This window comes from Clinocottus analis, unplaced genomic scaffold (genome assembly GCF_023055335.1).
Source record: "Clinocottus analis isolate CAN_PGR_092001 unplaced genomic scaffold, fCliAna1.0.p SCAF_12, whole genome shotgun sequence".
Taxonomy (NCBI): domain Eukaryota; kingdom Metazoa; phylum Chordata; class Actinopteri; order Perciformes; family Cottidae; genus Clinocottus; species Clinocottus analis.
The window spans coordinates 13,103,568-13,119,805 of NW_027175843.1; positions in this window are offsets into that span (position 1 = coordinate 13,103,568).

Sequence of the window (16,238 nt, forward strand, 5' to 3'; positions counted from 1 at the left end):
AACAGAGACAGCGAAGAGAAAGGGAGAAAAGAGGATTTGAGAGAAATGAGAGTCTGGGTGAGATAAAAGCCGACGAGAGTGAAGAGAGAAGACTAAGAACAAAAGAGAAAAATAAGATCCCTAATTTTACTGAGGAGGATTTGGAGCGCTGGCTTACAGAACCGAGTTGAGCTGTGCCTGTAACTGTGAGGGTCCATGTACTGGTCAGAGGAGGAGAATAAAGGTTGTGACTTTGACTGTACTTGTCGCTTCATTGTACTGTCAAAACTGTTTGTGTGCACATTTCAGTTCAAGTGTGCACGTGTGTGTGGGTGTGTTTGTGTGTGGGTGTGTGTGTGTGTGTGTGTGTCACTGTCCTCCACAGGAAAGGGTCATACCAAATCTAAATTGCATGAAAGCAGCAGAGCCTGCCGTAACAATAGTATGGGAACAAAACACATCTATGATTGAAGACCCACATGTTGCATGAATGCATCAATATTTCACGAGGGCAGTGGATCTTTATTTATGGATGAGTCAAGTTAACCCAATTAAAATATTCCTGCAAACTGTATTAATATTACAAATCCAAATATTCTTTCCATTTTCCATCGAACATTTGAATGTGGAAATGAACAAATTTGCAAAGGATATTGACATGTTAACTTTGTCAAAGACATCTCCCAATTTATGATAATTGAAATTCATATTTGCCAGCATGAATGCTCCATAACACTTTGCAATAAGCAGATACACAACATATTTGAACTTGCTAATTTGAATGCTTTTGTGCCATACGTGGATCAGATCAGATCCCCTGACTCTCTGTCGATAAATCGTTTTGCATTCAAAAGGAGGCTGGATTCTTCAACAAGTGCAAGACTTCTTGATGTGAAACGTCAGACAAGCGATTCTCCGTGTGAAAGGTTTCCCACCTGACCTTTATTTGATACAACACTTAAGAAAATGAACAAAAACAACCCATCTCCCCATAAAAGGAGCAGACAGCCAAGTATCAAGGCGAAAGGTTGCCCTGCTGTGCAGCAGAGACAATGTTGTCTTGCATTCGTATTCTAATATGTGTGTGTTGTGTATGTAATTTCCCATATTGAGTGCTGAAGTGCGGCTTCTTGTCATCTTAGATGGACTTGGGTCATCAAACACCCTCCACACGGGCGGAGGACATGCCGGCCACTGTCACAGAGCTGACCTATGAAGTCAGCCACAGAGACGGATGCCTCCTGATTTAGCAAGCGTTGGTGTGAATGATGAGAACATTGAGGTAGTACACCATAGTGTGTGTGTGTGTGTGTGTGTGTGTGTGTGTGTGTGTGTGTGTGTGTGTGTGTGTGTGTGCATGTGTGCGTGTATGTGTCTGGCTCAATAGACTCAAAGTGATTCATTTCTATAGGGAGAGAGTGTGTGAGTCAGAGATCATAGTGTGTGTGAATGTGTGTGTGTGAGGTTGATATTGTGTGCATTCAACAAACACAGCAGCTCTCTCCCCCTGTGTGTGTGTGTGTGTGTGTGTGTGTGTGTGTGTGTGTGTGTGTGTGTGTGTGTGTGTGTGTTTCACAGCCGCAAGAATGTGTATGTTAGTTCCAGTCCATTGCTCGAGAATGAGAGCAGAGGTAGTGCTCTGTGTGTGTGTATATGTGTTATTTGTCACAGAAATGGAGGGAGTACCCATGATGACGTCCACAAAGATCAAGGTAGACCAAGGTTAATCTATGATTGTGTGTATGTATTAGCTGCAGGGAAAGAACGTTCCTCTTGTGTCTACTCTGATTAACTTAGCATGTGTTTGAACGTCAAAGGTGAGACTCAGTGAAACCACAGCGGCAACACGTTCACGTCTTACTTGTAGTGAGCGGAGCAATTGTATTTGCTTCATATACATTGCACAAAATCCATAGTAACCTTAAATAATGAGATTTGAATGAGGTCATTTGTGTACTCAGACAGTGTTTGTGTATACGTGTGCTTGTATGTGTGTATTTCCTGTATACAGTCTGGGAGGTTTCAGTGTTCACGTGCGAGAACCTAACCCGACTGCTGAGATGTGTGTATTACAGAGTCATGGGCGTTCCAGTCCATCGCCCGTGTTAGCGCTCACAGCGAGAATATCAGGAGTGTGTCACAGTCACAAAACGATGTAAGGTCATGATGCAACAAGGTAGGGTGGTGCAGCAGTGTCAACGTGTGTGCGCTTGGCACTTGTGTGATAGCAATATCTGGTTTATCGCTGACTTAAACAACAAAAGCTTTGACAGTTATCTGCATTCGTTTCCTTCCCACAACTAAATAGCCATGCGTTACATAAACATGCAAAACAGGCTGCCAATAAATACCCTATTATATAAAAACAGCTCTATTAGGATTCAGATTCAGATAGAGATTATGCATTTGTTAGATATTCAGATTCAAGGAAAAGTTTGCATGTTAAGCCTACAGGCTGCTACAACAATATTGAACAATGTAAAAGTGAACGCCACATGGGAACACTTCCATCTGTGATTCAAATAGCTATGTTTCACATCTTACCCACCTGTAACAGGCTAATCAAATATTGAAATCTGCAACTGGCTGATTAAATATTCATACTTGCCACAGGGCTTTAAGGTACTCACATTAGTAAGTTGAGTGGTCTCCCCGGCTTACTTCCAGATCACAAGTTCTACTCCTGGTGTAATCTTTAATTATAAACATGATCATTTTCGGCTGTATTCATTAGTCACTCCCTCCAGTAGTGATTAAATGCACCTTCTTCTTTTTGTCTTTTCGTCAAAAGCGATTTCAAAATTTTCAGTTGAGAAATGATCGCAGGTGTTTTGATCATCTTCGCTTTTTATGGCAATGCTAATAATGAAAGTCACAGGAAACATGGGTGTAGAAGGGAGATACAAAAAGATGAGAAAGACAGAGGATGAGATGCTAATGAGCCAGACTTGAACCCATTTAATGACTTTACATGCTGACTGATAGCATGTTCTATTCATCCCAGCAATGTGAAAATGTGAACTGGATGACTCGAGAGAGCTCTTTGATATGTAGTTGAAGTTAAAGTCACATCTTACTGTTTCACAGGTGTAAGCCAGAAAGCGCCCACAACTGTTTCAAGTTTCTCATTTGTTGTTTGAAAAGCTGTATTGTAATTTGACACGCAACATGAACTGTACGCAAAAAACATGTTGCAAAAATACAGTCGGTAGCAAAGGTATTGAAGTGTTTTCTAAGAGCAGCAGAAACGACAAATGTCTCTTCACTATCCCAAACGCTTCTTCCAGCGGACTTTATTTATGCAAGGTGTTAAACGCTGACTCACTTCCACCGACAGCAACAAACATTTTCACTCTGCTGCTTGTCCAAAGACTTTTCCCTCTGACTGTACTTGTACACATTGACAGCTCTGTTAAAGTTAACTCACTATGTCTTGACAAAGCAAGACAGCCAAGAAATGTATGTTTTTTGCACGCTGCTGCATGCATTAATTATGGCTTCCATGCAAAATAGATTAGATCTGCAACTTCATAGAGTGGCTGAGGCTCACATGACTAGGCCTCCGACTCCAATCCAACTAAATGTAGCCCACAATCTCCCACATCAACCTGAGAAATTCAAATCAGGCAATTTATGACATTATGCCCCTTGTTTTAGTTTCTTATAGGTAAATATGACATCCCTTATCAGACAGAGATCAAGTCAGTACTGCCGAGACACTGGACTGTGATTGAATATCAGAAAAATGGTGGAATCTGCAGCTTTTGGGATTCTTTCTCTTACAGCATGCATTTTGCTATGAGTTCTGTATCAATCAAATACAATGCAATGCCTAATTGTTTCTAGACTATGTCACAGTTTAACACACAGAAAATATGTCTATTTTCAGTCTGTAACTGTTTCCAGCAACATTGTGCTGTATCACAGAGCGGACAGGAAGTCGGATGTGTCATCGTTTTGGTTACTTTTTTATCATTTTTCCTGCAGGCCATGGCTGACTTTGAGAATACATGGGGCTGTCTGTTGTCTTCCAGTTTGCCACTACTTAATGCTTGTTGTACGACAACACTGAACCCGTATTTGTTCTCCTCGATGGAAACTCACAGTGAGTCTTACCTCTAGTGTTTCCTTTACCGCCATTTGCCAGAAAATCAGTATGCATCATGGATGAAGTACCGAGAGAGGACATGGGGTTGGAGTGTAACGTGATTTAATGGATTTGATGATGGCATTTCCAATGGGTACTTCCATGCATACAATACAATCGAACAAATACCTCTCTGTAGCCAAAGCATCTCCAAATCCATAGGGACGCATTTATAAATATGTTGGTCCCTCTGGTATGGAACATCTTTTCATTTGTCAATGGGTGTTTCCACAAGTTAAGACATTTAGTCTGAGACTTTTAATTTGAGAGCTCTTATCTGTATCTGTGGAAAGAGCGCTTTGCTGTAGAGGCTGTTATCGACCTTCTTTCACCCTAAACTGTTGTTCTTATTAGCTAACTGACAAACAATCTATGGCAAATGGACTCAGTGTGGTGCAGCAAATAGAGTACTAGAAGGAATTCTTCGCCTCTCATTTTGAATTGATTTGTTTCTCCTTTATATTCACCATATCCTCTTCTGCATCTTCTTATCTGTCTTTCTTTCACACTTGTGTGCCTCTATTCCTACATGTGAGCTATCTGCAGGCTGCTCCTCTCTTTCCCACTTCAGTTTAATTCCAAGACACTTTATTGGTATGAATGTGGATGATACATTATTGCCAAGGCTGCAGTATTGAATTCATTTTCATATAAAATATACAGAGATACATTGTCACGAGAAGACAGATATTTTAAACACTAAAGCAGCGATTCTCCCTTTCCTCAAATTCTTATCTGAACGATGCTGCTTTCTGCCGTTCCATTTCAGGGGTTGCTAGGTTACCACGAGCATAGGACACGTCTTTGTCCCATAATATTGCACTGCTGTGTTCTATCTATCCACATTTTGTAACCTGTGTTGTTCACTTTCTCCACTATTTGTGATTTCTACCATCCTACAGCATAACTTGGGGTCTACACATACAATTATGGGCTATGCATCAGCATCAACTTGGTGTTGTTTCCAGCTCGTCTTGACTAAACCTGTCACTGACCTGCCTCTGCACGGAGATAATACATGTATATCAATTGTCTCATCAAGTCTTAATACATGCATGACAAAATAGATTGTTTGCATAAAAGTGTTTTCTGATCTGCAACTGAAACTTTGTTACTGGAATCTCCACCAGCGTCAGCAGCCTCTCCTGGTTTGGAAGAATGTATAATAAAACCGCTGTTCACGGTTTATTAATCTTTAAATTACAACCATTTCATTAGCTTCTTCTATCTAATTCCCATTATAATAATCCATGTGTGGAAGGATGACGATATCTTTCCAGTTAAGCTTATCGGTCTGTTTCGGGAATGTGCTGCCGCCGCGCAGGTCACAGTTCACATGGGTCCGTCCCTGCATTAATGAGGGAAATACGCATAGAATGTATATGAGAAGGAGATAAGGGACTGGCATCGCACTTAGAAGGCTATGTTGGTGGACGTCCATTTTACTGGGATGCACGTGATGGATCACTTGTTCAGAATATCGAAGCAGCCAACATTTTACACCATTTACAACCCATGTGAGAAATCTTTTAGCAGCTGCTTTTGATGATTAATATAGCTACCTATACCAAAAATGTTCTTCCTAATGGTTCAAGAAATGAGAGGATGAAGAACATAAGTGATGGAATATTTCTAGTCTGATCCCGTGGATTATTATTTTCGAGCAAGTACACTGTATAACTAAATAACTGACACCATCTCAAAGTACAACGTGATGCATTTTTTATTATTAGAATTGTTTTTTTTGACCATAGAATATTTTATTTCATTGTTCCTGACTATTAAAAAAAACATACTTCTCTGTGTATAAATAGGTAAGAGCTTTCTTTCCTCCACATTGCAGAAAAACAAGACATGCAACATGCAAAGAGCCATTTAGTACATTACATGCACATACATATTGCATATTTAAAATCTGGGCTCTGTATAATCATGTGTTCACTTGCGTTTGTGTGTCTGTGCCATGGTGCTCCTGAGTATTTGTGTTTGTGTGTGTGTGAGAGACAGAAAAGCAGGCATGTCTTTGAAAGGAAAGGAGGTTGCCGTAGAACCATCTGTGGGTTTGATAGAGGCGGCGCTCATAGCCACATTGGAGACGATCAACCATTGGACCAAAAATGCCCGTCAGCCTGGTTTCCTTCAGTGCAAGCTGTATGCACAGAGCGTGCTTGTACCACCAAGGTTGGTTTGTACACCATCACACACCCACGAATACATTAAACCGAGGTCAACAGCCAGCAGCATCGATCACTGAGCATTCTCTCTCTAGAAAGCTCCTAAACACAACCCATGATGTTCAGGTTTAAACCAGCTTCTTGTCTTCTCTTCATGAGATTTTTGATTTTAATTAAAAATGTTTGATTTGTTTTGCACAGGTTCTGAATGCCTCCAATGTTGAAAGGTCGGATATAAATTATCTTATTATTATCATGTTAGTGTTTTTTTCATTTTGTGATACAATACCTTCAAAAAAACTGCTTGAGATGGCGACAGGTATCAATTGGTTATTACTCAGATCTTCGTTATGAGATTTATATGTTAATATGATCCTTGCTGTATGCATGATTGGTTTTGTGACCTCCCACACATTCACAAGACCTTAACAAAGTCCCATCTTCCTGGTCGACAATAAGCAGTCCCAGTAATAGAAAGGCTTTTCTCCAAAAGAATTTAAATGATAATGGTAATTTGGTTGGAACACTGCTTAAATAAACACAGCAGGAGCTTCTGCATAAATTAATACTGATTCATCAAATTGGAGTTGATGCACTTATTTCTACACAGGGACTTAACGCAGAGACTCATGCACAGTCGCAACACGAAGCTGACAGAGGGATGACACGCGGTAGAAAATAGGAGGATCTTCAAGTTCAAACAACAGGACTTCACCGGCACTCCTGGAGGCTTTGTCGGCTAGCAGTGCCCACGTGTCTCTTGATTGAGCAGCTGCCGTATCAATTCAGGGGCCACGGCGGTGGCTATTTGTAGTTCAGAAGTACCTTCCACAATAAATCCCCTGACACAGATAAAGAGGAAGACACATGTACACCTAACACACCCACAAACACAACACTCTCACATTGCGCTTGCTGCTTCAATCCAGTGTTTTGGTTGGACGAACCAGAGCTTTTATGGATACACAAATACATATTTTGAAATAGTGGAGCTCCGGTCCCTGAGCGCTGAGAGTTTGTTTTTCTATTTGATGTGAGATGACAGCAGGAAGCCCCTTTAGGCCTGCGATACATGGACATCAATTTCAGGCACTGTGGATTTACATGGGCAGTACTTCCTGCAACACGCTGGGACAAAGGCAACATCACCAACATTGGGTTAGAGGACACCTATAACATTACCAAATGCTATAAGATTCAGGTGTTAGACCAAGAATGTGTTCTTTCAGGGGACTAACACTCTGCACCACAGTGGGTCTGTGTTTTAGATAAATTGGGGAATGTGTTACGGAAGAAAAGCTGTTAATATGTTTTGCCTCATATCTGCTGTCTAATCTCAGTCCAATATACAAAATACCAATCATCCAGTCCGTCAGTCAAGTATCAGTCAATCAATACAATGATCATGGGGTCAGGATACTGAAACTACTCGTGGTGATAGCCTGGTCCCAGACGTCTGAAGAAATGCTCATATCTCCGATTTGTTCAGTCATTCAATTAATGAAGTAAAACCAAATGGAAATGGTATCTGATTATTCGGATTAATCTCTACTTATCTCATGGTAAAACGATAAAGGTCACGTGAACAATCAATTGCCCCATTGTCTGGAGCTTTTGATTGGTTGTACCTCTAACGAAAAAGTCCACAGAATGACCAATTATAGGACTTTTATTTTCACCCCACACAAGCATCTGGCATGTCAATTCCCAGCCTCTCAGCCTCTGGATGTATGTCCAAAGTCAATCGATACTCATCTTCACCTGTGTAATGCTGTGTCCATTTGCTTTGCACTGCATCACAGCAGATTCACAAAACTCTAATTTATAGATTGATAAAACACCCCTCTCAACATCTTATTGTTTTTTTTTTATTATCTCGGCATCGCTCTCACCTTTTCTAATTGCTTTTCACATTTTTTTTTTTACACCCTCAGCCTCCTCGATTAGCTCAATCTTCCCACCCTCCCATCCTATTTTCACCTCTCTCAATCATTTGTCTCTTTCGTCTTCTCTGCACCACCAATTTTTCGTTGCCTACCCTGCTTTTTCCTCTCCTCCAGGTTTCCTAATCTTCTTCTTTCTTACACTTTTTCTTCTCCTTTCCTTTTCCTTCTTCTTTCTATCTATCTCATTCAACCTCCCATTACTTGCTCCCTTTCTCCCTTGCTCCCATCTGACATCTGCCATTTACTGCCCAATCGCCATCCTCCCCTCCCCCTCTAACGTTGTGAGAAATACCAATAAGGACTGCGCCTGTTTGTAGCCGGTGCTACATACACCACTACTTCATCCTACAACCTGCAAGATAGCAGCTGAACTGAGCTGGCCCGTACCACGCAGAGAACCACTGACTTGATAGCCGACAGCTGCCTACGCATGCAACACAGCGTGGGCGAGTGTAGGTGACATTTTGAAAGTGAACAAAAACTAAATCCGGAGTAAATCAAATTTTGGCATATAACTGCCTGCCAATGTGAGCCAAAAACAAAGGGTTGAGTTGCTGGAAACAATAGTTTGGACAGTGACTAATATGTAGGTGGTGTTTTTTATCGTATTAGTAATAGCTGGTATTTGAAATACAATTAGGCTGCTAATTGAATACTTTGTAGTATAGCCACTAATCAGTATATGTCCGTGTTACCCAGTGACAATTTAACAGCATGACAAACAACAGCTGATGAGACAGAATCCTCAGGCAATCTAAACAAATAGCAGACCAAAGAGCCAATAACTCAATAACCTTGTAATTACTTTGTTTAAACTTTCATTAGATTTTTTTCAATAACAATTACTAGTTATTTAATGTCCTTGTACCTTCCAAAGATTTAGCATTACTGTAGCACAGGTGTTGAGAGAGAGAGAGAGAGAGAGAGAGAGAGAGAGAGAGAGAGAGAGAGAGAGAGAATAGATCTAGTACTGGTCTGAACTGGACAATTCGATTCACATCTTCTCTGTTCTCTCTGCTGTCTATTGCCATAGCTTCAAGATCTTTTATAAGTCAGATAATGTGCTGTAATTTCCTCTCACACTATGCATATCTCTGTGTCAGTCCACCCATTTAATCATTTCAGAGAACGTGTCCGACTACACGGCCATTAAGTACTACAAGCTTCCTACACGAAGAGCGGCGTTATCTATCCATCTATGATGGCTGCTTTCTTCCTCGTCTCATGAAGACTCTGTTTGTTTTAATATATTCTCCATATCATACAAATCGTTGTGTGAGGATATGTTGTGACAGACACATTTACGCATACAAACTGGTCTGTGTGTGTTCTTGCCTTTTGTCTTTTATTGGCCCTTGTTTTATTGTGTGTGTGTGTGTCTTTTGTTGAAGTTCTTTGTGACAAAGCCCTTTGTGACAAGCGCTTTATAAATAAATCTCACTTGGTTTGACTGCCCGGCAAATAATACGATGGGTGGGATAAAAATACTTTTTAAAGCACGGCTACAGCAGTGAACCATGGTCAGGGAGAAGGGCAGGATGAGAGAGGCTTTCAGACAGCATTATGCAGGTTGACTGAAAATTTAATTGGAACACTCATGAATTAAATGAGCTTTCATGTTAAGAATGTACGCCGGGAATGCAGAGGCCATTGATGGAGCACTTGTTTTGATTTCAATCACGTTGCCAGAATAAGATAGGATGGCTCTAATGAAGATGACTTCATGTGTAAATTGTGTTCATCTATGTGTGTGAGTGAGTGTTTGTATTTTCGTGGACAGCAGACTGCAGTGAGAAAAGGTTTCCTCAGTAACTGTGGGCTTTGATAACTGTCTGTAAAAAACTAATTCAAAAACAGATATGCAACAGATATGACAGGAGAAAAACTATTTTAATTACTTTTTTTTCCTTCTCTATTTCAACATCTGTTGCTTTTCCCTGTTGCACAGTTTTGGTGGGGTTCTATTGATATTACAGCAGTGTCAAAATCTAGTATCTATTCAAAAATAATTACAAAAATACAGCAGTCATGATGCCAGTATCAATCACAGAAAAATATAATCACAGAATATATTGACTCTAGATATGGCTGATATAATACAACAGGTATATTACATACTATTATGTAACAGCAAGGCACCACTTTACAAAGCATTTCCAGAATAATAAGTTCTAATGAAATGAGAAATATTATGTGAATATACATGGGAATTTATGTAAATGAGTTGTCCTCGCTGGTGTGTCCCATAAATGTCTGATGTTATCTAATGTATGAGGGTTACACACAGCAGGGAAAGAGTTAAGGATTGCTAGTGTGTGTCGAGGAGACAGAAAAAGTGTTTAAGACATCAATGAATATTTTAAGAGAGAGCAGGAGCTGTGGGAGTAATGGGTGAGCTGAAAGAGAGTTGGGCCGCTGAGCGACGGAGAGATAATTTAATAGACGAACAGAGCAAATGTGTTGGAGGAGAGACAGAAAAGCTGGAGGGATGGGAGATGAATGAATAGCGGACTAATCTGGACTAAGCGATGGAGAGAAGAACTGACATTAATTTTAATAAGATGGATGAATGAACAAATAGAAGCATTGTGCAATGTAAAACATATAATAATCCCTAAACCTGGAGAGGCTTGTGACTAACTTAAAGTTTGTGTGTGTGCGTGTGTGTGTGTGTGAGGAGTGCCGGGGGGGATTGTGGGTTCACAGATAAAATGAAATGGTTTAGGGGTCAGGAAACTGGTTTAGAAAAGCAGAGAAATAAGAATTCTACAACAGGTAACACAGAAGCAATCTTAATAAAAAAACTGACGAGCTCAGTCTCTAGACACTCATTTCTATCAGGCAATAATAAAATTGAACCGGGGCCCGCTCTCCAGTGAATGCAGGTCAAGGTTCTTTGCGCTGGTGTCACATAAGAGCAGCACTTGAGCTAAGCACAGTGGCATTTGGACCAACCAGAGGGCACGAGAGGGCACGTTAAGATGACCAAAGAGGCCCTCGGGGTGACAGTGGGTGTCGGGCATCAGCACTGACTAGAGGGGCTTGTAGGAGCACTGACCAGAGGAGCACTCGGGTCACTCATTTGTCTCTCTGCTGTGAAATTAGGGCACAGAGTAAAGTAGATAGGCAGTCAGTGGGGATTAAATCTGCAAAATTTGACCTCAATTCCAAGCACAAAAAAGGCAATAAGAGCATCAAAAATGCTGAGTTAGTTAGCCGCTCCAGTCGCAACTCATTTCAAAGTTGACACTTTCTTCACGGGGACAGGATAAAGGCGTTAAATTCATACAAAAAATAAGCATGGCAGTTTGTCTTGCCTTTTGAATAGAAATGCCCTTCTTCAAATTAGCGATTGTATTTACTTCATAACTATAACTGATTTTTTTTTGTACCATACCATTACCCAAACTGCTTATCCTGAAGACGATTCCAGCTGTCACTGGGCAAAGGCAGGGTTCACCCTGGACAGGTCGTCAGTTTATCACAGGGCACATATAGAGACAGATAACCATTCGCCCTCAAATTCACACCTACAGTGCAGGTTATTTACAGTCTAGTCTCCAATTAACCTAAAATGCAACCCATGCTGCCACGGGGAGAACACGCAAACTCCACACAGAACCGTCTGGGATCGGGTATTGAACTCTGGCCCCCTTGCGAGGTGACATTGCTGGCCACAAGATTCAATTTTAGGTGCAGTTTTTCTCTCATTTGATACCATTTGCTACCTCATCCGCCAGAATGACACTGAGCTTAATTACTATGCTGATGACTGTCCACTGTTTCTCCTAAATGCACATCATGCTTTATTTGAGTAATTTAAGACGGACGGATACTGGAAGTGATTTAAAACCCGAGATTAAATTGAACTGAAGCTTGTCAGAGATGAGCTGAGCTCCACTTATCTCCATCCAAATTACTTCCTGCTGCAGCTCAGCTCCAGTTTCTGGTTGTAATGACATAATGACTCAAACAGGAGAGGTCTCTTCAAAAGATGAAATTAAAGATATACTATTCATAGGGGTTTGGGTAATCTGAGATTCTTCGGTTTGTGGTATTTCAAAAATATATTCACACAGACCTGCCTGTTTAGTTTGGAAGAACAGTCGGTCTTTCTGATTGCTTGAATAATGAAGAAAATAAAACTATTCTAGGATAAACAGGAAGTTTTAGTCAAGCGTGGAGCATAAAATCATGGGCCCTGATGCATATGCCGTCTCTGTAAGCAATAATAATAACAATGGCAAATATTCTTATGCTATAAATGTAAAACTTTCAAATTACAGATAAAACGTTAATTCAACCCGTTTGAGGGCCTTGTATATATTTGACCATTATTTGCACACTAAGACACAGCTTTCACCTGCCACATAAATGCCAGTGGGTTGCTCACTCATAGTGCTTGCAGTCTTTCACTAGCCTCTCTGACTAAGAATCATAATGCGCATTCAGGGGTCCTTAACATTCATGATGTATGATTGACATTAGACTTTGACAAATCACTTAAAGTCAGCAACTAATTGTTCAACACTGCACAATTTGTAATCTTGTCGAAAGGGGCAATTAACTATAAAATACAATGCCGGCTTGTCAAGGAATACCTATTTATCTCATTTGCTACCAATCTACTCAATGCCACAGAGCTCCAATCTTTTATGCATATGGTTTATTTAAAGAAAATCTATATGGTTAATAAATATGTTGATAGCCTCGGTTTACCCTCACAGATACCTGGGCATACACATTGGCAAACAAACTGACCGAGGGAAGTCGAAAATGTCTTCAATTGGGTCCAACTGCAGCTACGCTTCCTTCTTTCATCGGCTGAGGATCTTTGGTGTCAACCGGGAAGTGTTGCTTCTCTTCTTGTTAAGAAAGCATCATAGCTCAGAAAGCATGTTTGGCATCTCTGCCTGGTTTGTCAACCCCTGGTGTACATACCGAAGAAAGCCCTGGTTACCTGGCATGCACAAAGGGCCTTCAGTGTCCCACTCCGCCTGCTGTCTTTGATGAAACGTAGAAGTTCATTTCAGACCCCACCCATGTCATCCACTCGGAGTATGAGCAGCTTCCTTTGTCCCTTCGGACTCCTCTATTGCAGGCTCAACCTTTTTTGAAGAAATCCTTTGTCTCCCTGTTCGTCAAAGCCCTAAAAGGTAAGCTGAGGATAACCCCTGTGATGCTGCCTTCTGATTGTAACTGTACACTGTACACAGCCCTCAGCTATGGTCACAAACTCTGGGCTCTATGGCTTTTACTTTTACACTGTCACGTTGTTGATGCATGTCACAATTGCATGTGTAAAATCTGTGTGTAATTATTTTTTTTTCTTCAAAACATCAAGTTCCTCTTTGGCTTTGAAATATAAATGTTCCTAATATTATTTCTTACAGAGTCACCTGAATAAATGATTGAAGACGAGTAATAAAGTACAGTAATACTGTATTGAATGTAAAGTCCTGTGTTTTTTGAGGGGAAGTAAATGCAAAAGTAGCAAATGTTATTATCATTTGTAAATACAAGTTAACATGATGGCATATATACTGTACAACTACCTACTAGTTATTCTACAATCACATAATGTAATCCAATATACAACAAGATAAATTACAGTGGCGGCGCCATAAAATTACTGGCGTCTCTGCTGCCATTATTTTCACTTGTTATTTTACAGTGAGCAAACATGTATATTTTACATGATGAGGCTGTTTTATTCTCGGTACTTATATTATGTACACTATTATGGTGAATACTGGTGTGTCGTACGTCAGGCAGTGTGCAGTTTGTTGATGGCAGTCTGTGCATGAACTAGGCTATTTTGTGTGCGTGCGTGCGTTTGTGTGCACGTGTGGACTGATGAATAATATTCAGAGAACTATAACTAATTAAGATGCTGCCATACAAGTGTACTGTATGCTAATTACACGGTCAACCTTCTATCAAACACGATGACATGTATGAAAATACTAAGCAGGCTCAGTTGACAAAAGGTAAAAGAAGCTCTAAAAGACTTTGAAATCTTTGGGACTCAGATGGCAGGAGCTTCAGTCATAAAGTCATACTATGGAAAAGACATCAGAAAAATAAACTTTTGGTTCAATAACCCTGGTGCTTCTGCATTAGTGTCACTGGAAAACCAGAAGATAACTCTTCCTTATGTGACTAAGAATGTCAATGGAGGACGCAATCAGCAACAAGAGGCTGCTGACAGCTACACAGAGAAGACAAGGCTGCAGTACATACATCAATGATTACACAACAAGTCCCCCAAATGATAAAAATGCAATAAAAAAAGAAACATAGAAGAGTTTTCTGATCTGACACCCCTATCAGCAAGGCAACGTTATCTGTCTGTCTGTTCCAAAACCAAATCAATGTTCGACCTGTGTTGTGGTGTGAGCCCTCTGTTTGATTAGGTTTAACCACCATAACAAGTTTGTCAATGTTAGGCAAGGGGATCCGTGGTTTGGGTTAAAATGACTTTGTCAAGATTTGGGGGACTTTGTTGTCATGGTTACAATAATGAAACACATGACTAAGGTTAGATTGTGGTCATGCTTCAAAAGCCTCGATGTCGACTGCTAATGATGACCGAAACGGGAAAGCAAACAGCTGCTGACTCATCCATCCATCCCAAGCTCCTGCCGACGTGGACTTTGAATGGAATGAGGCCTTATTAGGCTTTGTGATAACTCGGTTAATAATCAGGTATGGATTGATAATATTGATATGAAGGCTGTCATCAATTATCATCAAACCTAATTACGTATGTATGCATTTATCTTCTTTCTGCGAATGTATTACATTTATTTTGCAAATTGCACATTGTTGTCAAGGCATGCTGCCTCATGATTTGATCTATTTTATTATTTCCTCAGATGGCAAGAACAGTATGTGATGACAGCCAAAGGGGACATTCTGCCCCTTAAAGTCCCAAAGTCCAAGTAGGACTCGATGTCCTAACAGATCCAGGTCTCTGTTTACGTCTGACAGTTTGGGTCCAGGTTCACATCCTGTTAGCTGCTCACATTACTGCACATTAACACTGCAAAGGAAATATACTCTGTTAAAATATTCTACACAAGCAACTTATCACGGAATAAACTTTTGTACATCAAACTCAGAAGTCTATTTAGGTCTTTTAGTTTCGGGATCATACTTTATCCAAACTCTCCCAAATCATCCTATTGATAGTCGGGTAACATTTCAAACTAAATGAAGGACAGAGAATCAAGCATGCTTTCTAAACAGTTTGTGTCAAATCCTGTGACACCTTATTTATTCCTTTCAACTGAAAAGGTGTGATGTGTCTTCAGATTGTGCAAATTGCGGTAGTTTATTTCAACGCCCTTACATTCATAGCTTGGCGGTTTTGAGAGTCATTCCACGGATTTTATTGATAACGTCTTTGGGTTGTTCGGGGCTGACCTCTGGTTACAACCCTAACCTTTTAATCTCATATGAGCCTGAGCACAGCCTCAGATACTCATGCAGTGCTTTTTCTTTTGGCACATAAAAAGAATGAGTGTAATGCCCTATGGCTTTGTAAAGCTTAGACTATAGGTCAGTGTCATCCTTCTGAATCACATCTCAAACCCTCCCCTGAACAAATTTATTTTGCCTTATTAAAAAAATACTTCTACAATCTGCTTTGAAAGAGGGGAAAGGAGAGAGGGAGGGTATACTCAGGAGACATGCATAGAGGGCATCTCAGAGGAATAAGCAAACAAGTGCACGGGCAGACAGAGAGCTAGACAGGTAGACAAAGAGATGGATGGATGGTGGACGGAACATTGTTAAGGAGAGGAATAGAAAGTTCTGAATGCTGCTGTGGCAGGCTGTGCTGAGCCCGCTGCATTACCATACTCTCTCTATCTGACACACACACACACACGCACACACACACACACACACACACACACACACACACACACACACACACACACACACACACACACGCACGCACACAGGGCCTAAGGGATAAAGCTGCAT